Source organism: Malurus melanocephalus, unplaced genomic scaffold (genome assembly GCF_030028575.1).
Source record: "Malurus melanocephalus ecotype Western Australia unplaced genomic scaffold, MMel_1.1 scaffold_805, whole genome shotgun sequence".
NCBI classification, from domain to species: Eukaryota; Metazoa; Chordata; class Aves; order Passeriformes; family Maluridae; genus Malurus; species Malurus melanocephalus.
Window position 1 is genome coordinate 66,427 of NW_026624037.1, and position 20,447 is coordinate 86,873.

Sequence of the window (20,447 nt, forward strand, 5' to 3'; positions counted from 1 at the left end):
AGGCTGGGCCAGGGCAGGGGCAGGGGGGACATCAGCAGGAATTTCCCCATGGAAAGGGTGCTCAGGCCTTGGAATGGGCTGCCCTTAGTGGAGTTCCCATCCCTGGATATGTCCAAGGAAGTTCTTGGGGCTGTATGTCAAGGTGGGGATCAGTCACAGGTCTTTTCCAACCCCAATGATTCTGTAGTTCCATGACTGCTCACCCCACACCTTGCTAAGGAAACATGCGTGGAAGGAAGGATTCCGAGCAGAAGGGCAAAAAGCTCAACCTTTGTGCCACATTTTTGGAGGACACTGTGGGGTGAAGCTCATCAAGGAAGTTGACACAGCATATCTAGACAGGAGATTTTAAGATTTGGAAACCACATTTGACTTCCTGCARTAGGGGAGGTAATAGATGATAGATAGTGAATCTTTTTTTAAAGATGACCTGTCAGCCTGCAAGCAATTACTGAAAGTGTAGATGACACAGCTACAATGGAAAGAGGGCTATAAACACTCTAGCAGGGCTGAAACTCAGGAAAAGTCCCAACAGCACCAACATAAATTTACGTATTTTCCAGAGCTGAAGGCTACTTTAGAGGCTAAAAGTGAGAACAGAAGTGGCAAATCGTCAGGCCACTGATACATAATTTCAATTAAGCTGGATTCAGTCCCAGAGGAAAAAGAAACATTCACCCATCTTACATTCTGCGAGGAATGACCYCTCCAACAGGAATATTCAAGAGGCTGCAAGCATCTCTGCCTGAATACCCATCTCTACCTGTGTCACATTGGCCATAGAAGTTCCTTGGCCAGAAAATCCAGCCAGGTGCTATAGTTCAGTTCCCCCATGGACACCATCTGTAGGTCTGAGGAAGAGGCAACTGATTCAGGGCACCATGGTTTATGTTACAGTTATGCTGCTTACGCAAAGGAGGATTAACAAGAACCACTCACTGCAACAGCCTGCGAGGTTATGAGAATAACTCGTGTCACCATACGTGAATTCACTGCACGGCAAACTCACAGAAGSATTACAGAGTGTAACTGAGTAACTTCAAAGTACAGAGTTCATTTATTCCAGGAATGAAAGAGCTCCTTGAGTTAATACCTTTAAATAACTGTTCGCCAATGTCTTATTGTGCTTCAACTGAAATCGCACTGGAAATAAAAAACAGCCTTGAGAGTGAAAAAAACAAGCTCAGTTGAGATGCCAAGAATATTCTTTAAAAAGGGCAACAATCACTATCCCTCTATACAGAAATCAAAGCCACAAGGCTGAGAGTTTAGATGGCAGAGCCTCAAAATTGCTCAAAAAACCTCAGGCAGCTGACCAGTAATCCCCACKGCGTGGGTCAGGCTTATGTGGGAACCAGCTCACTTGTTTTCCAGCAAGAAGGCCAAGAAATGAAGAACGTGAAACTCTGATGGGGGTTCCATGAAAAAGAATTATCAGCATGCAGACCTAAATCAATTAGAATGCACTACTCAAGTCCACCTATTATTTATGGCATTTCAAGATCATCACTGCAGGTGATCTCTTATGTACACAGTGCAATTAGGAAAAGCAGATGGTAAAATGCCCAATATTTCTGTACATGAAGAATTTGGAATCTAGTTATTCCACAAATAAACTTTTCATCGTATAATCCTGGAATGGGTTGGAAATGAACCTTAAAGTCCATCCAGTGCCATCCCCTGMCACAGACAGYGACACCTTCCACTATCCCAGGTTRCTCCATGTCCCATCCAACCTGGCTCTGGACACTTCCAGGGATGTTTGAYAGTTATTTGTTTAAGGGTRTTTTCACTTTTGGAAGCCCAGTTTAGGGCTCACACTTGAATTTCAAGAGAGTGGGTTCCTCAAGYACCCAGAGACAGTCCTTCTGAAATGGAAAAACTCACTGCCAGTGGCAGCTTCCAAAGTCTTCTCAGGAATGCAAACATTTACACAATAACTCCTAAAATGAAGTGATAGACATCACAACTGCAACACCTGACTGGGCAGAGCTGTTTGTTGACTATATTCCTTCAAAGCTCACGTGAAGAGGGAAAAGGAAGGAAAAAAACCTCCCCTGCATTTTGTTCTTATCTGGAGTGCTGGCAAAACTTTCCACTTGCTCTACTGTGCTGTGGTCAAGAGCTGCTGCCAGCCAAAACCTCAGGATCCCCCTTCCAGAAGCCTCAGTGGTACTGTGGAAAGAACTGTTGCTGCATGGTTTAGACCTCTAGAATCAGYCTCCAAAAAGCTCATTCCAAACCCATCCCTGTCCCCTGGGGACAGCACCGASCTCAGCCAACTTCTAAATATTTCTGGTCCAACACCTTTCAAAGATTCTTTTAAAATCTGAGAGTTGGTTCTTACATATCTGTAACTTACCCACACCTTAATTCCCCACCTTTTGCTTCCCGAGGGAAAGTAAGAATGGTTAAAAAGCAACAACTTTAGGGAAAACATTACAATAAGTTTTAAGTATTTATGGGATTTTGGGGAGAAGACACCAACATACAAAGGTGCCTGATGCACTCAGGTTTTAACTGCAGCTGACAGTCCTTYTGCACTATAGTTATGCAGTGGTTTTGCACAAAAACCCAACAAAAACAGCTAAAAATGGAAAGAGCTGGTAAAATTAACAGCTGGCTTCTGGTCAGGTAATGCATGAAAAACCAATTCAGCTGAAAGCGAGGCCAGTAATTCCTTTCAATATCAGTTTCCTTCTTTTTCAATTTATTTGGTATGATTATTTTGGGATTTCCTGGCATGTTGGCGCAGCCTGCACACGCAGTGCCAGCTGGAGGAAGGACTGCACRCACAAGGTGTGTTTTGTCATCTCCCACTCGTCATGTCTGCACAACGTGACTCAACTTTCATCTCCTGGTTGTGGGCTCCTCACTCAAAACAGGAGCTCTGGTCACCGTCTGCAGCCAAGGGGACAAGAGTGCAGCACTTCCTTTGGTCTCTACGGTCATAGCACTTACAGTGTGACAAAAGAGGAGTGACTCAAGGAAATCTGTCTGGACTTTCTAGTAAAAGTAGTCATGAACCAAACTTCTGACGCTGACATTTTTCAGCCTCTTTAGATGCTGCGAGTAAAATTTACATGGAAATAATTTACAGCCATCGACAAGTTGGAGTCTGAGTAAGAAACATAAATATATGTTTCACACACAGACACCAAGGCAAATACAGACAAGCCCAACGCATACATTATATTTTTGAGAGATGAAGTACTTCCATAACAGTGGTCTTTGYCTTATATCCAACCCTTGGCTGCTGAGCAAAGCCAGACTCAGCTGAASCAAACTCCAGCTGGCCCCACAGAGCCAACCAAGCCTCTGGCCAAGCAGATCTTCCAGCCCTGGATCTGAGCTGTTACACAGAATCCCAGACTGGTTTGGGTTGGAATGGGCCTTAAAGACCATCTCATTCCACCCACAGGAATATCTATCAGCCACTCACTATCCCARGCTGTTCCAAGCCCTACCCACRCTGTTCAGGGACACTTCCAGGGATRGGGCGGCCACAACCTCTCAGAAGCAAGAAGCTCCTGAGCTGCCAGCTTGTGTTTGAAGCCAACTTCACACTGGYAAAGCATTTGCTCAGGGGATTTGATTCTCTCCACAAGACTCGGCTGGGCTCTCCTCCACCTTTCTGTCCTGCTGGAGAGGGTGAGCAGCAGCCCCTTCCTGCTCAGAGACCACACTGGGACCGGCACCTCACTGCCACTGCCTGAGCTTCCTCTTTCTGYGCCGTGGCTCTCAGAACTTCCCCAAGCTCTCTGTTCCCTGGGCAGCTCTGCTAGCCCTGGCAGCCCACCAGGCCCTGCTSCTACTCTTTTCTCAAGGTTTCCATTTTCTGCCCCACCATTTCCTATAAATTCAGAGWGACAACAGCGAAAACACCAAATGTGGCACGAGCTCCACTGCCATCCCTCTGATTTAGGAAGAAAGCTTTGCATCAGGTGCAACTTCATTTTTAAACAACTGTTATTCACACAGCCAAGCCCTGAGAGGAAGAAAGAAAGTATTAAAGCCACTATGAATGGATGCCCAACATTCGCAACAAAGACTTTGGAGATGGGTTAAAGCTGAAAATAACATCTTCATACAATTCTTGGAAAATTTCCTCTTCATCTCTTTATCTTTTTAGCAAGAAAAAAAAATCATTATATCTCTTTACTGTAATGTGATTCTACCAGTACCAGGAGGTCAACTGCATCAGTGGTTACACAAAGCAGAAAAACCCCACAAAACTAACAAAACCCATAGAACTAACACAAACACAGCAACTAAACATGGCCCTTCAGGAATGTGATACAATAACTCGCAGTCACTAAGGAGCCACAAATGATGACTTCAGAAGTAAAAGGACAGCAATCAAAGGGAGGAAGAAACCCCAAATTTACATAAGCCCATATTAAAAGAGCTTTGCAAAATCAGGGACACAAAGGGGGACTTTCASGCTCCTCTCTGAGGCACAGAGGATTGGTTCAGAAAACTTAAATGAACTATGACTACTCTCTTACCAAACCACCCAAGCTTCTAATTTAACTATTTCTTAAGACACCAAGGGCTTACTACCTCCCTTGCCAACTCAAACTCTCTCTCAGCATATTAAACACCCATGGATGTGATGGCTCTGTGGTGAAAGGGAAATGCCTGACACGTTACAGGACAGAGAGTACACAGTGCAGGTGTTCGAGCACTTTTCAAGAAGACTTTTCGTTTAGAAAATGTCAATTTGTCAAAGCACAAAGTTGCCAGAAGAGAACTACATCAGTTTAAATAAAACCCCTTTGGGAAAAAATATAATCCCTTTTATACTCAAAACAGCCAGTAAGTGGCTCGTAATGGTCACTCTCAGCTGGGGAAGAACAACCTTCCCCTGCCCACGCCATTCCTTTCAGATGGTCATTTTGATTCAGAAAAAGCCATTCATTTCACAGTCACAGAAGGTTTGGATTGGAAGGGACCTTACAGCCCATCCAGTGCCATGGACAAGGACACCTTCCACTGTCCCAGGGTGCTCCAAACCCCAATGTCCAGCCTGGCCTTGGACACTGCCAGGGATCCAGGGGCAGCCACAGCTTCTCTGGGCACCCTGTGCCAGGGCCTCCCCACCCTCACAGGGAACAAKTTCTTCCTAACATCCAATTTAATTTTCTCAATATCAAAAACACTCTCATAAAAATTGAATCTACATTCCTTAGGTCACAAGTCTGGGATTCTTGGAAAAAAGGATTTAAGTATAAACAGCAAAACAACACTAGGAAGCATGTCCTAGTTGAATGTAATCACTCACTTACCGAGAAAGCATGTGTGGACATGTACTATCCCAAGTGGAAAATGCCAGAGAAATGCAGGATGTTGGCAGGCTCTGCCATTAGTAAAGASCTGGTTCTCATTATCATCAGCACAGGCTTCACAGCAGCTCCCTGCGGCAACCTTGCAGTGCCTGGGAGTATCATGACCAAACACAAACCCATAAAAATACATTGGATTTAAGGAAAGCCAGGACCTGCTTCCCAGCACCCTCCTCTTAGATGCTGTACAAGCTCCTGCTCTCATTTGTCAGGTTTTTCACTTGCACTGTCCTTGAGTCACAGCTGCAGGGCTTTGGTTACATGGGAAAAGCACTTTTTCTTTACGAGACAGCAGTCCAAAACACCAGGTTTGTGAAAATTAGAGTCCTGCCTTTACCAGGAGATAAAGGGGTGTTATACTCATGTTTAGAAACTCATTATCCATTCTGCTTAGATTAAGTAGAAAAAGATTCAAACAGAACAGCAGCACATGAATGGTTATTCTGTATTTTACAGAAATTGTCTAGGACAGGAGATGGCCAACACCRTAGATATTCACTTAAGCACACACATCCATATTTATGAAATTAAAGAACAGATGTGCCTCAAATGTCTTTTAAAATTCTCSATCACAGGCTAGTTTTGAAAGACAGAACACAAGAGGAGCAACCAGAAAGTCTCTGATGGTCTGCAACCACCTTTTCCCCAAAATGTAGTTTTATGTTGTTTATGTTGTTCCTCCTAGGACTGCCAGGTCAGGCAGCAGCTGCTGACTTTGCATAGAGCTCCAGTTTTGCATGTGGGCGCCAAAGGCACAGTTTTTTGGCATGGAGCATGCAAAGTGATGGTGCATCCCACAGCCAGAGCTGCTCCATGTTCAGTGCAAACACCCACAGGMATTGTTTGTCATTCCCTGGGATGGGACAGAATGAAACCTCTGCTTGGGGGATTTATTTTTTGCATCCATTTAATAATGCAGTAAGTTAAATGCATGAGAAACACAGTTTTAGGAATTAAACCCTCTTTATGCTCTCTACCCTTGAGACACAGACATGGTAATGGGGAGGTGGGGGGAAAAACCCATCACCAAATCGAAAGTAACTCCACACATATCCTCTAAGGCCAGATCTTTCTATTTAACAGTCTGGCCAATGCCATGGAGCAGCCAGGATGMGACGGCCTGGATATGTGAATCCAATTCTTGCTCCATCAGCTCCATCTGTCTCAACATTCCACTTACCAGCCTTGTCCATCACACGTGTTTAATGAAATGAAATCCCTTGGGGGCTGGGACTGCCACTTACTGAAACAAATACACATATATACAGATCTTCTTATAAGATCTCTGTGTGTGCACAAATAAGGGCCTTTATAACCCCACTGAGTATAAAAGGAGAAATTATTATAGAAGTGCACATTCCTACACATSTTGGCAAAGGATATGATAATACTAGTAGGAAAAGAAATTAGAGTCTTACTGATTTATGCTGAAATCATTCTAAGGAAAGTATCAGATTAATATCAAAGATGAGTCAGTCCAATAGCTTTACTATCAGGTAACCACAAAAAATTGCAGATGTGACTGATACATCTCAAATAGCTCAGAACTTGTGTATGGGGAAGCTTTTGACACTGTATTTTCTGTCTCCTAAATTTGCGTGTTTGGGGAAGCTGAAAAGSTGGAAAGACAAAGAATTTTGTTTGCTGTCTATTCTAAAAAACACGCTTTCAGCATCCTAAGCTAAAGTATTGCTGTTGTCAGGAGACAAAAGCAGCTCTGTATCCTTCTCTCCAAGGCAGCAGTGCTAGCACTCATCTGGAAGGAGACTGAACACCACAATTACAGAGGGCTTGCCAGCAGAGCTGTGCAGCCTGGACAGCAGCCCAGCGCTCAGAGACACCACGGGCAGGATTCACCTCACCCTGGATCCAACACCAACCCCCGGGACACTGCCCCTTGCAGACAGCAAAGTGCACATCGTTTCTGTGTGCTCTGGGGGATATCTGTTTGGAATCACATGGATTTCATCATGGAACCACCTGTTTTTCCTCCAGGGACCACTTACATAGTCTGGGACACTCCTACACTGACTCCTACTCTGGCTGTGTTTGTCAATCCAGATCCCAAAAAACATCCTCCCCTACACATGCTGAGAGAGTTCGAATTCCCAGCACGCAGCAGAAGTGTGAGCTGAGAGGGAAAGCGCCATCTCCACAACCCACTCTCTGGGAAAGGAAAATGCTCTGGGAGAAAAGCTGAAGTGTCTGTGTCCCCTGACAGAGCTGCCAGCTGAGACAGGACCCACACAGGCTGAGGAAGCACCACTGATGTCAGCTCATACTGAAACAAAATCAGTACATCTATCAATATATGGCTGGTATTTTCCTCTCACCAACACTGTGGGATTGTTTTTTTACAGGAACAGTGTAATTCCATATAACAGCACAGAACCCCAGAATGGTTTGGRTTGAAAGGAACCTTAAAGCCCATCCAGTGCCACCCTCTGYCATGGGCAGGGACACCTTCCACTGTCCCAGGCTGCTCCAAGCCCTGTCCAGCCTGGCCTTGGACACATCCACAATGTGTTCACACTGAAGAAATAATTGATATTTCTAAGAAAATYCCATGAATTCTCACTTGCAATATCATCACAATATTCCATTAAAGAAAATTAGACTAAAGTTTAAATGTTCATTAGGTCCTTTTCCTTTCCCCCTAACCTGTTTAAAAAATAAAAGAAAATATTGGGGGCTTCCTGGCACTTTGTTTGGTCCTGCTTTGAGGACCACTTTCCCCTGTCCCAGAGCCCACCTCCCATCCCTGCCTCATGGGCTGAGTAACTCCACTCCAGACATTGACACATAGGCTACTGGAAATKGGTACAGTCAGGAAATTTGGGTCATCTCTCTGAGGTAAACAGTAAATGAAAACCCTCAGGAAAGTCTGAATACCAAGGTGATGAGGGGATGCTTTTTTTTTGTATTTTAAATTTTTTAAAGAAGGAAGAATTCTTTTGAAAGTATTTTGTTACTACATCACATTATTATAACCTAGGGCAGTGATGAGGTAATTTCCATGACCAAGGCAGGTTCTGGGATTTGTTTTTCTGACTACTGAGAAAGACACAGTTACATCACAGTGCCACAGCAAACACAGACAAGAGTTCATCACTTCGCAGCAAGATTCTGCTGCCCCTGACAGTGAAATCAAAGAGAAATCCTTCCCTAAATTACATGGAGCTTCTGAATAGACTGAGACAAATGAAATAAAAACTGAACAGTTGCAAACTCAGTTTAAAAGTGTGTCTCCTGTCTGGCCCCCATGCTTTTACTGGAAGCTGAAGCAGAGCTGTAGGGAAGGACTTGTTTTTATTGCTTAAATCATATCCAGACTGTCAGGGACCAATACTTTTGACATCTACTTGCCCACCAATGTCAACTAAACAATTAGTTAAGAATTCAGTTTTGCTCCCCAAGGCCACTCCCCTTCCTCAGATACTGCCCTGAAGGATAGGGAGACTCTACTCCACAGCAGTGTTATGTGCCAGGTACAAGTACATCGAATTTGATCTCCCTTCTCCGTGCATTAACCACAGACCATACCATTCTCTGAGCTTTCACCCCTTGAACTTGAATTTTCCATGGAAAACCAAGTATTTTCGTATATTTTGTAGTCAGTTTTCTTATACATGAATTTCTGGATATAAGGGGGACACATCTTCTCTGGCTGCCACTTTCTATCACCCCAGGTATTTTCCAGCCCAAGCCATTCAACTGATTTAATGTGATTTGAATTCACAGTTCCCAAGCCTCCAGTTCCACTGCCAAYGCTGTCCTCTTCCAACCTACATGGAAGTCACCGAAGTTGCCACATCCCTGAATATKGCACATCAATTCAAACACTCCAACATAGCCATTTCCATTATTCCTGGAAGGTCATTGCCACACTGCACTGGGTTCAGTCCTTGGCATTGTCAGGAATAACAGAGGTTATCCAAAGTGTCAGGGACATTTGATCAATGCCTTTGCAGGAATAACTCTGAGGGAAATACTCAGTGCTCACCCCATGRTTGTTATTTTCCCCCTTTGTATGATGAAAATTCACAAACTGAAGGGAAAAAGCTATTGCAAAACTTGAAATATTTCCCATTTTAGCTGACTGAGGCAAGCTGGCAAAAGTAGAMTATTCAAAGTACCATGAAAATTGTGCTTATGATGACAACATTCAGTTGAACATATTCAATTAAAGACAAAATCAAGTATGCAATCTAGTGATGCAGCAGCATTGAACAACTTTTCTGTTTTCTCTTTGGATTTTTTTTTTTTTTGCTTTTTCTTCCAATTTTTTAAGAAAAACAAGTCATAAACAACATTTGGTGACAAGAGTCAAATTGGTATTTTTCCAATGCAGAATAACTATGCAGGAAGAGATTAATTGACATGATTCAAGCATAAATCAATATTTGCATTTCTCTTTTGTTATGGATCTCTGCCATATGGGAACAGGAGAGTGCACAAAGGTGGACAGGGCCAATGTGGACATCTGGAGAGACAACAGTGCTAGAGGAGCATTTATCTCTACACTGTATATTGAAAACCTCTCACTAACAAAAAGGAAAGAAAACAAGTACATCAGTTTTAGAGTCATGCTTTCTCTTTGGAATTCTTAATGGGCAGAACAGCTCTTGGTAACCACAAAGCAGCTGATCCCACACATCAATTGTTTCATGTGCATCTCACCTTCCTGAGGGGCAGAACAGCACCTTCCTGCCAGGAACACCAACTGCAGTTAAGGTCCTACCCACAGCACTGCTCCTCCCTTGGGACTGGAGCTTTAACCAGGAGTCTGCATCCCCTCATTTGGAAGGAGCCTCCACGTGGGAAGTTTCACACTCAGCCCTTCTGAAGGGATTTTCCCCAAAGGGAAGACACAAGGTGCCTGTGGACAAGCCCTGGTCAGGGGTCACACAGCCCCAGCAGCTCCAGCTCACACCAGCTCCCCAGGGAAGGGGACAAACCCCAATGCAAAACCCCTGAGCTCCTCGGGGAGCACAGAAACCGGTCCCATCCTTGAGGCAGCAGCTTCTGCAGYGGGGCCACAGGGCTGGCCAAAGGCCGGACAGGACAATGAATCACCTGCACCTGTCCAGTGTGGGAGCCTAGGACTAAAGAGGCACAGGGAATCCCACGGAAAATCTGAAMCACCAKARTGTTCCAGACCAGGCTGGACAGGACCTGGAGCAACCTGGGATAGYGAAAGGTGACCCTACACATGGCRGAGGTGGCACTGGATGGGCTTTAAGRTCCCTTCAACACAAACCATCCCRTGATTCTGGTCCGTGATCACASCAGTGTAAGCCAACAGAAACCTGCTAAAGGCCGTGACCAGGAACCGACCAGGCATTTTTCTCACATCAGACCCCAGAGAAAAGCCGCTCTCGCAGACCTTTTGCGAAATGTTCCCTCGGCAGCCGCCCTGCCGCACTTCCCCGCAGCTTCCACGGCCGATTGCCTCACGGCCGGTGCCGGTGGCAGCCCGGGGATGGGGGCCGGCTCGCACCCCGGCCCGGCTGCGGACGGGGCTCCGGGAGCTGYGCAGCCACCCCGCTCCCCCCGCGCTGCCTCCCCCGTACCTGTCGGAGCCCTGGCGAGCGGGCCGGGGGTGTCCGCGCAGGGACCGCTCCCCGCGGGGCTCCACCGGCCCCAGCCCGGCCCGTCCCGCCCCGCCGCGGGGGCGGCTCCGCACCGCACCTGCCCCCGCACCTGCCCCTGTCCCGGCGCCGCTCCTCGCCCGCCCTGCGGCCGCTCCGGCTCCGCCCGACCCCGCTGCCCCGTTCCCACCCCGCGCTTACGGCTGCCGGGCTCCGCCGGGCGCTCCCGCTCCGCTCCTGCTCCCGCTCCCGCCGCGGGCGGCTCCGGGCGGGGAGGGGCCCGCGCCGCCACCGCCTCTTAAGGAGGATCCAGAAGCTGGCCGGGGCCATGGGGCTGCGGGGGACAGCGAGTTGTGTGATAGCGGGACAGTGACTGTGAGACGGGGACAGGGGCTGTGAGGGGACAGGAGGTGTGTAAAAGGGGACAGTGGTTGTGAGGGGACGGGGATGTGTAAAAGGGGACAGTGGTTGTGAGGGGACGGGGATGTGTAAAAGGGGACAGTGATTGTGAGGGGATAGGGGGTGTGTAAAAGGGTCAGCGGCTGTGAGGGGACAGGGGGTATGTGAGAGGGGACAGCGGCTGTGAGGGGACAGGGGATATGTGAGAGGGGACAGCAGCGGGTCTAGCACGGCTCCGTCCCTGCGGACGCTGCGCTGACCAGGCCGAGCGGACGGAGGAGCCCCGAGCGCTGCTGTGGGGAGAGGGCCGGGCGGAGCGACCAGTTATCATGTGGCAGAAAACTGTAATCAAATAAATAGAATTTGCATTAAAATAGCCCTTGCTTTGCAAGTGCCCCTCTGTCGAGGCGGCGGCAGGTGCTGCTGTGGGAGCACGCCTTCCACAAGGTGTTTCATTCAGCAGGTGTGACCACAGAACACTTTCGTTCTCAGCAAATGCCTCTTCAGTACGTTAAGACTTTCGCTCACAGGCTCCTGGTTTCAAAGGATGGGTGTGGGAACAGCAGTGACTGTGCCCTGTGAACCTCGGCAAGGTCCACCAAGGTGCTGCTTGTCACTCAGTCCTCTTTGGTCTGCATTCACACTCACATCTATAAAATGGAATTTTAAGTCATTGTTAGTTCTATTACTTTTGTCCTTTGTGATGATTAAAGAAGACCTTAAAATGCTTTTCCATTCATTCACACTTTTTCTGCTTTAACAGATTTAAAATTTAAGTGTGAGGGCTAAAATTTAAGTTTTGAAATATACTGAAATTGGAAAATCTTTTTCTAAATTATATTGTATTATTTGCTGCATAGTTTCCTGCTCGAGGGGGRATGACCTTAGGCTGAAGGAGGGCAGGTTAAGAGTGACAAATTGTTCCCTGTGAGGGTGGGGAGGCCCTGGCACAGGGTGCCCAGAGAAGCTGTGGCTGCCCCTGGATCCCTGGCAGTGCCCAAGGCCAGGTTGGACATTGGGGCTTGGAGCACCCTGGGACAGTGGGAGATGGCCCTGCCATGGCAGGGATGGCACAGGATGAGCTTTAGGATCTTTTCCAACAGAAACTATTCCATGATTCTGTGATCCTTTGATTAACACCCAAAAAGCTATTTCCCACCTAGGATTCACAGTGAGTCAGTGGGAGAATCTGACAGGTTCTAACCTCACTGCTGCTTGTCCATAACTTCACTTCCAACAAGATGACAGCTCTTATCCAGACACACCAAAAGATGAGACTGAATTTCACTTCATCGCTGATGTCAAGCTCTTTCCCAAGAACCCATTTTTATGCTGGGTCTTTGTACATACTCAGTGCCTAATTGGCACTCACTTCTTTGAAAAAGTGGTCATAAAAAAAAACAAAGATAAAGGGGGGGAAGAAAATGCTTAAATGACTCAAGGGAGACCTCCTCAAAGTGCAGCAAACCAAAGGATTCTATTCCACAAGTGAGGGGCACGTAGGTGGCGTTCACATTGTATTAACAAAGTTCCTCAGCATCTGGCAGAGTGGTAGCCACAATTAGAGGACAGCAAGCCACTCCTTGGCACAGACCAAGCCAGAAACCTCATTTTCTCCATCCTCTTAGTGGTGCCCTGCTGTGATGCACTGCGGGGCTGAGCCACGCTGGCCACTGCTTACAGMCTAGTGGTCTGTCTGCTTGTGAGGGAAAAAGCAGGATAGGGAAGGGCTGCCCTGGAAGGGCTGTCACAAAGAACAGAGAGTGTATGTTTAGAAAGCAACCCCGGCACTGCCAGCTCAGAAAGCRTCTGTTTGATGTGGCAGCCTCCTCCCCCACGTCCTCCTTGCGCCCATTTGAGGGAATGTTACCCAGAAAAATGCGGCCAACCCACTACAGTGCCGTGTTTTGGGTTCTTTTGTCTTCCACGTCAACTGCTGTCTGAAGACCACTTCGTCTCTTGGTGGGAGAGGACTTTGAAATGTGTCAGAAGAGCTCAGCTTTGGTCTGGAGACATGTAGAAATGACAAAAGCATGGATAAAATTGTTCTCATCAAGTGAGTTACCTTCTCCACTCTGACTGGGGATTGACCTTGCAAGCCTGTACTCTAAATTCCCCAAATATCCTGATTTGAAGTGCCCYAGAGATGCACTGCTGGGCACAGGAGGAGCAGAGTTCTCAGAGCTCATAGGTGTCCAGGGYAGGTGTGATCCCCATTCCTGGGGATCATCCTGCTCCATCTTCTCCCTGCTCCAGCCACAAACTTGTGTGGAGCCACATGCTGCTCACAGGCCTGACCAGCTGCCCCTGAACTCTGCCAAGGCGGGGACATCTGCACACTCAGGATTTATCTCTGACTCTTTTTCTCGGCATTTTAAATCTCTCCAAAGCGCGATTCCCAGGGAACAGCTCTGGTTGTATTTTCTGTGGTTTTACAGATAGCTAATGCTGGAATAAACACGGCCCCCAGCAAACAGGGGAACTCCAGTATTTCCATTAAAACTCCCAGAGTTAGTTGTGATTATCAAAACTCTGATTTCTCCCTGGCCAAGGAAACAGTTCAGACTCTGATAAGGAGCTGAGTAACTAAAAGTCAAAAATTCCTCTTCCCCTCTTGTTGACGCAAGGAAAAATGAAAAGCTTTTTTTATACATTATGACTGTTCCTGTTATTTCACATAATTATTTTTGGTCTTAATCCTGTTTCTTCAAGAAAATTATGGGTAGGRTTTCACGATTTATTTGTTTTCCCTGTGACAAAGGAAGCTTAGCCGCTGCCTTCCCCCATCCCTCATTCTTCCCCACACAATGCAGGTCCTGTGTTATGGGGTGCCTCGCCAGCCAACCTTGGAATTCTTGGGTTAAGAAATGACTTTCCACTGTCATTTATGTGGAGTTTGTTTTTCTGATTTCAGGCTATTTCAGCCTGCTCAGAGCTGCAGTGTCCCTGACACCACGTGTGTGCGTCCAGAGCCCCAGACCTCACGCTGCCCCCTCGGCTTCCCTCCCTCGCCACGGCTCCCCTGGACGGTGGTGAGGCAATGACAGGGTGTGGAAAGGAGCCCCGTGAGGCTCCAAGCACACAGAGGGTTCTTCTGAAGCACAGCTGTAAGGGAAGCCATGCCAAATTACAGGGGTCCTCTTAGTGTGCCCTTCAGGGCACAGCTTAGGGCAAACTGTGGAAAAGGGAGAGTGGGAATATCAGGGCAAACACACAATTAAGCAAACAAAAAGGGGGGGTTTTGTCAGACACTTCATACAAACCCACTATTTTCTTCCAGACATTTCACCATGTCTCAGRGAAAAATCACTCTTTGATCAGGATCACAAACATGAGGCATTCCGTGGAGAGCTGACATTTGCTCTTGTCGAGATAAAACATCTCTCTTCCTGTGGTGAAAACGGTGTGATTCATTATCTACAACACCATGAGGTGATGGGGAGACTGCAGTCTTGCTGTTAAGATTTGTCCTAATGAAAAACAGCCATTTGCTCATCCATTGCATATCCTGACATGGTTTAGCTGGGGCCCTGCCTATCAAGCAGGATTTTCAGGCTCCTATCGCTGACATCTGGCAGAATAAATGCACTTCTTATTTCCAAATTACTCCTCTAAGACCATTTATCAGAWCTATCAGGGCTACAGAAAAGTGGCATTTCCTCTAATCCAATTTGGCTTGGCCCTTGCTTCCCCACTCCCACATGGAAACATTTCCCCTATGASATAAACAATTAATAATTCTGGAGGGCTTTCCACAGTGAATGAGAAAAATTTGCACCAGAAGGGGATTCTGCAGGGAGTTCTCCATCAGGTGTCTGATTCCTTGGTAATCCCTCCCTCCTCCCACCTACATGGTGGTTTTCCCTGGGGCTGTGGCCAAGTCACCCATGGCACTTATGGAAACAAACATAAAGAGCTAAAATAACAGCAGGCTTCAGACACAATCCTGTGATCCTGAAATAWCCCCTCAGTGCCTGAAGTGCAGCACGTCGGGAAAAACCTTCATATTAAGGGAGAAGTCAGTGCCTGTAATTGCCTGYTATCATATCTGTGGTGTCTGGCCCCATAAAATGAGAGGATCACAAGAGAACTGGTTGGAAGGGACCTCAGGAGGCTCTGTCCAACCTCCAGCTCCAAGCAAAGGCAGCTCTGGGGTCAGAACAGGCTGCCCAGAGCTTGATATTCCCAGCTTTCCTTGACTTTTCAGTGACTTTGGCTTGTGACTTTTCAACAAATTAGAATAATTTTGCACTGAGACTGATTTTATTTATACTAGGACATTTTAAATGAGATGAGTACAGGATAAAATATGTTATTAAATTCTACCTTGGAGTACCACTTACATCAGGGACGTAAATAAAGTTGCCTCAGTCTAAACRAAAATCTATCACTAAAAGAGGCAATGGGCAAAAAACCCCACACATGTTAAGAACACGGATGGCATGGAGCTCATTATTCTGAAGATCTGCTGTCCTCACTGTCATTTCCCGCCTGCCTTCTTGCCCAGTACCTTGTTGACAACTGTCCCTTCGAAAAAATCATGTGGCTATCACATATTTATAGAYATAATTTAATGTTCCCTGGGAAGAAGTGAGGGCTCACAGATCTAGAAGTCTCTGCTCTGTCCTATAATCATTATCAGTGAAAAAGTCMGTGAAAACCAAAAGCTACAAGAAATAGAATTCAGTTTCAAATTCAAACTAAAAAACAGTAACTAGTGAAGACCTTGTGATCAACACAGAAATCAAAAGAAGTTAAGTCAACCCCACGCCTAAGAAGTGCAAAGAACTCCCCTAATTATCACAAGAAAACTGCAAGGAACCCATAGGTTGTATCAGGGATCCATTTTTGAGGAGATACCTTTCTGTGAAATAGCTGAAGGTACTGTTTGGACAACCTTGTTTGCCCTTTGGAGAGTAATGGCATCATCAACATTCACTTCACACTCTGTTATTAACATCACCGGTGGCTGGTTTTATGGTGCATTCAGGTTCTTCAAAGGCAGCACTCTACTTAAAGGSTAATTAGCACATTTCCTCTCCCAAATGAGGCTATTTCTATTCTAATGCCTTCCTTTCCTTTCCATGCACCCATTAGTCTTCAGCCTCTGTCGACTGAAATCAACCTGAGCTCTGCTGTGACCACGAGAGAGACGCGGTTCTGCATCAGAAATTACACCGGTAATCCAGGAGCAACGCCAAACCCCAGGGGTGACAGACCAACGAGGAGCTCTGGAGAAATGTGCTYGCTGAGTTTCCCATCTTTTGCTGACACACTCTGCCTTCATCCCTTTGGGTTATTTTGTCCTCATTCTCCTGACTATTACTTTGTTTGTCTCACATCCATCAACTAAATCAGACATGAAAACCTCCCATCAGAGACACTACACAAGGCAGAGAAATGGGTTTATTTTAAATATGTCATAATATTAGGGACATACTCAGTTCCTAGACACCATCAAAGTTTTGACTATGAGGAAACCTAATTTCCTAATGTCYTAAATCTATTATATTTTTATGACAAAGGCGAAGCACATGAAAGCATTCCCTAACAACAACAAAAAAATGCTCTGTAAAACAAATTAAACTCAAATAGGACAGTTTTTTAACCARTAAGAATTATGGACCCTAAGTCCTTTCCCATCACAGCAAACAATGATATTTTTGTGTGCTGAGGCTGAATTTGAATTTTCAAAATACTTCTAGAACAGCAGAACCTCAATATACCAATTCAGTCTGGTATGAAACATCAAATAATCAAAAAGAAGTCTTGTATGGAACAATCTCTCAAACCTGCAGTTTTTAAASTTGGGAAGAATTGAGTCCAAATTTGTAGAATACACAGAGAAGTGAAAAATTTTAAACATATTCAGAAGGAGGAAATTTAATCTTTTTCTGGTTTGGTCTTTGTTTGACGCTGAGAAACAGATCAGCTGGAAGTTCAACGTGCTCAAATGTTTGCCTCAATATACAAATAAAAACAAGGAAATCAGGAGTCAGCTGTTTCTCAGGGATTGTACAGACTTGCACATCTGTCCCTGAGCAACTATGAAATCAATCCTTTCTTTATGCTATAAATGGTCGAAGGCACTCTGGAGTAAGAGCAAACCTAAAGATTTCTCACTGAAAGCCGAATTTGTGAGTTGCTGTCCCTTATCAGATCGATCCTTGGCAGTCAATTCCATGCAGTGATTAATATTTCCATTATTTATTTCTGAAGTGGARGATCCTCGTGATTCAAGACATCTGTTCCTGGGAATAGCTGCAAAACATGAGGATGAAGCAAGCATCACCCACACCGCCCTGCCCGGCAGCAAGCCATCGCTCTCCCCWGAATAACAAACTGACAGATCCTTCTGCAAAGTGGAAGTTAAGAAACAGAAGTAAAACCTGGAAATGCTCAAAGCCACCAACACAGAGATCAAYGGAGAAGAGCTGATAAATACATGGGCTATGCAGAARGAYTTTTTACAGCTCTACRGACWAACCTGGGCATTCCAATATAGCATKAAAAAAWGTGCATTTCAGGTCTCAGGACCTGTCTCAATTAGTCTTTGAGCACAATGTTTAGTTACAGAAATACTCTGGGTGTTTTTCGTAGGCCTTCTCTCATTCTCCTAAACTTTGGCATCTGCTGGTTCCAGCTTGGCATCCCTGGTGCTGCTGCTCAAGGCTGTACAGGGCAAGGAAAGTCTTCCAGCCCTGTGATCCCTGTTCTGCAGCTCCATGGACTCACACTCTGCATTGGTACAGAGGGATCTGAGGGCATCTAAAGCAGCCAAATCACCAAGGAATTAAATCTCTGTGGTGGGTGATTCTGAAACACGGGTTTTGCCCTAGGCTTTGTCCTTGTTAGCTCTCACAGCAATAAACTGGACCCTCCTYGGATCAGGTGGCTTTTTGTCACATAAGAAAATGGAGGAGATCCCTATGATTCTGTGAATAAGGGGCCTTCTTCCCCCACAAGCACTATCTCTTGTGGGAAGGCACAATCCTGTCTTTAAACTCCCGGTTTACCCAGTGCTTGGGGGAGAATGGAAGATCAGAGTCAGAGCACCAGGACAGGAGTGTCAGGCTGGAGATCAGGGAAAGGTTCTTCCTCCAGAGAAGGAACAGGGAATGGGCACAGCCCCAAGGAGCTCCAGGAGCGTTTGGACAGTGCTGCCAGGGATGCACAGGGTGGATTGTTGGGGGSTCTGTGCAGGGACAGGGATTGAACTCCGTGATCCCATTGAGTCCACTCAGACATTCTTGGACCCAATGATTCATGTGTTATCTACTCATCCCTTACAAGTATCACTATCTACTGGAAAAGGATACAATGTGATTTGCCAAATAAAGCAAACCTTATACAGGAATTAGCAGAGGATGTTATTACTTGATAGAGCATAATCCTTTTTAATGACTAAATGGGTGCACAGCTTAGTCCTCAATGATTATGTTTCTTTACATTCCTGGATGTTCCCAAAATAAATTCCCTGAAGGGACACAACTGTATTTAGCAGGAGCCCAAAGGGTTTACTCCTGTGGAGGTGCCAAGGAAAACAGCTCAAGAAAAAATACCCAGATTGGAGCATTCTGTATTTTTTCAGTATGTGACGCTGGAATGTTTCAGCATGACAAACCAGCCTGTGAGTGGCAGAAGAACACAGCCCTGTGCCACTTGCAGGAGCGGGTAAGAGAACAAAACACGGAGAAAAACAGCACATAGATACTATTAGTGATTTCAAAAAGGCCCCAGTGAAGAATCAACTCAAGTATGCAGATTATTAGAAAGAGTCAAGGTGCAGAAAATAGGAACAAAGCAGTTCCTGTGCTTGAGACGCTGGAGAATTTCTCCTTTCTTTGTTCCACATTTTCTTTGGAGGAACTCTGCCCTGGTGGAGCAGCCCTGACTGCAGAGCTGGGCCCTCACCTGCAGTTGCAGCCTCCACCCCTGGCCCTGCAGACCCCGACTTTGCTTCTTTTGCTCTGCCTGCCCGTTTTCTAAGCTCAGAAGTGACATAAACCATTGCCAGCCTTCAGCAGGCAYTGTTAGTGCCCAGATCTCAGCAGGTAGCTGCAGCACAGCAGGCCTGACAGAGAGTTTGGCCCAGTTGCCATCAGCATCCCCTCTCAGCTTTTGCCAAGCACAGAGAGCTCATTCCAGCTCTGTGCTTATCAGAACAAACCCTTGTTTCCTTGCTGGCCACCTCTCCCCTTCCCATGTGGGAGTACAGCATCTCATTCAATGAATGCACAAATATTCCCTGCTGCCATTTCATAAATGAGACATGTCCCTGTATGCCCCYAAACGAGGCTTCCTGTGGGGACAAACTGTGCCAAAGCTGCATGAAATGTTACCGTCAATCCTGCAGCCAGTTCTGGCTCTCAACACCACCTGGCACTACATTTTAATTCTACTGTGCTCACATTTGTCAGTGGGATTGAACACCACATGAGAATGCATGGATGATTAGGGATTTCTGTTTCAGTCCATGTTCAAATCAGCAGAACTATGAGGTGATGGAGGCTTCTCTAGTCAGGGCATCACTTGAGCCCTGCTGAAGTCCCATTGACGTCAAAGAAATGTAAACATAGGCTTAATTTTAATTGTATGCTTAAAGGCTGGTCTGCAAAGGGGTCACAAATGGCCACCTTCTCCATTTGTTCTGAATCCTATGGGATCATTTCCGCCAGGGCAATTAATTCTCATGTGCACACACTGATTTTTCCAAGACAAAATCCCTTCTGCATTYTGTATGCATCCTAAGCCTAAGCAGGAGAAAATCCTAAATCTTGAGTACCTGACAATAAAAACCTGCATTTCTTACAATAAACTGTTGAAAACAAACCATTACTGTGCTTAATGATTAATTTGCTGCGTCTTTGGTGTTAAACTTTGCCTAAGGCTGCAGGCTGCTCTGCCAGGCCATTACTTGCTACAAGAACTCAATTTTCTATGCGTATTTCCTTAGGATTTATTGTAACACCACTGAGAGTGAAAGGCCATCAAACGAGTCCTTCTGCCAGGAGCCTTTTCCACCCGTATTCCACCTTTCCAGTCTGGTTCTCAAAGCTTCTGATTTCTGTTGTCCCCTTGGGAATATCACCCATCATGAAAGAATAGGCAT

At 45.9% G+C, this 20,447-nt stretch overlaps 1 protein-coding gene across 1 annotated transcript in view; it reads right to left on the minus strand.

Annotated features, from left to right (window-relative positions):
- The window catches only part of PLA2G4A (phospholipase A2 group IVA), a 67,885-nt gene extending 56,683 nt beyond the window's left edge, over positions 1 to 11,202 (minus strand). The window contains exon 1 of the mRNA XM_057385267.1: positions 11,138 to 11,202. The gene's annotated coding sequence lies outside the window, so the exon portion shown is untranslated. The remainder of the gene's footprint in view (positions 1 to 11,137) is intronic.
- Between the last annotated feature and the right edge of the window lie 9,245 nt (positions 11,203 to 20,447).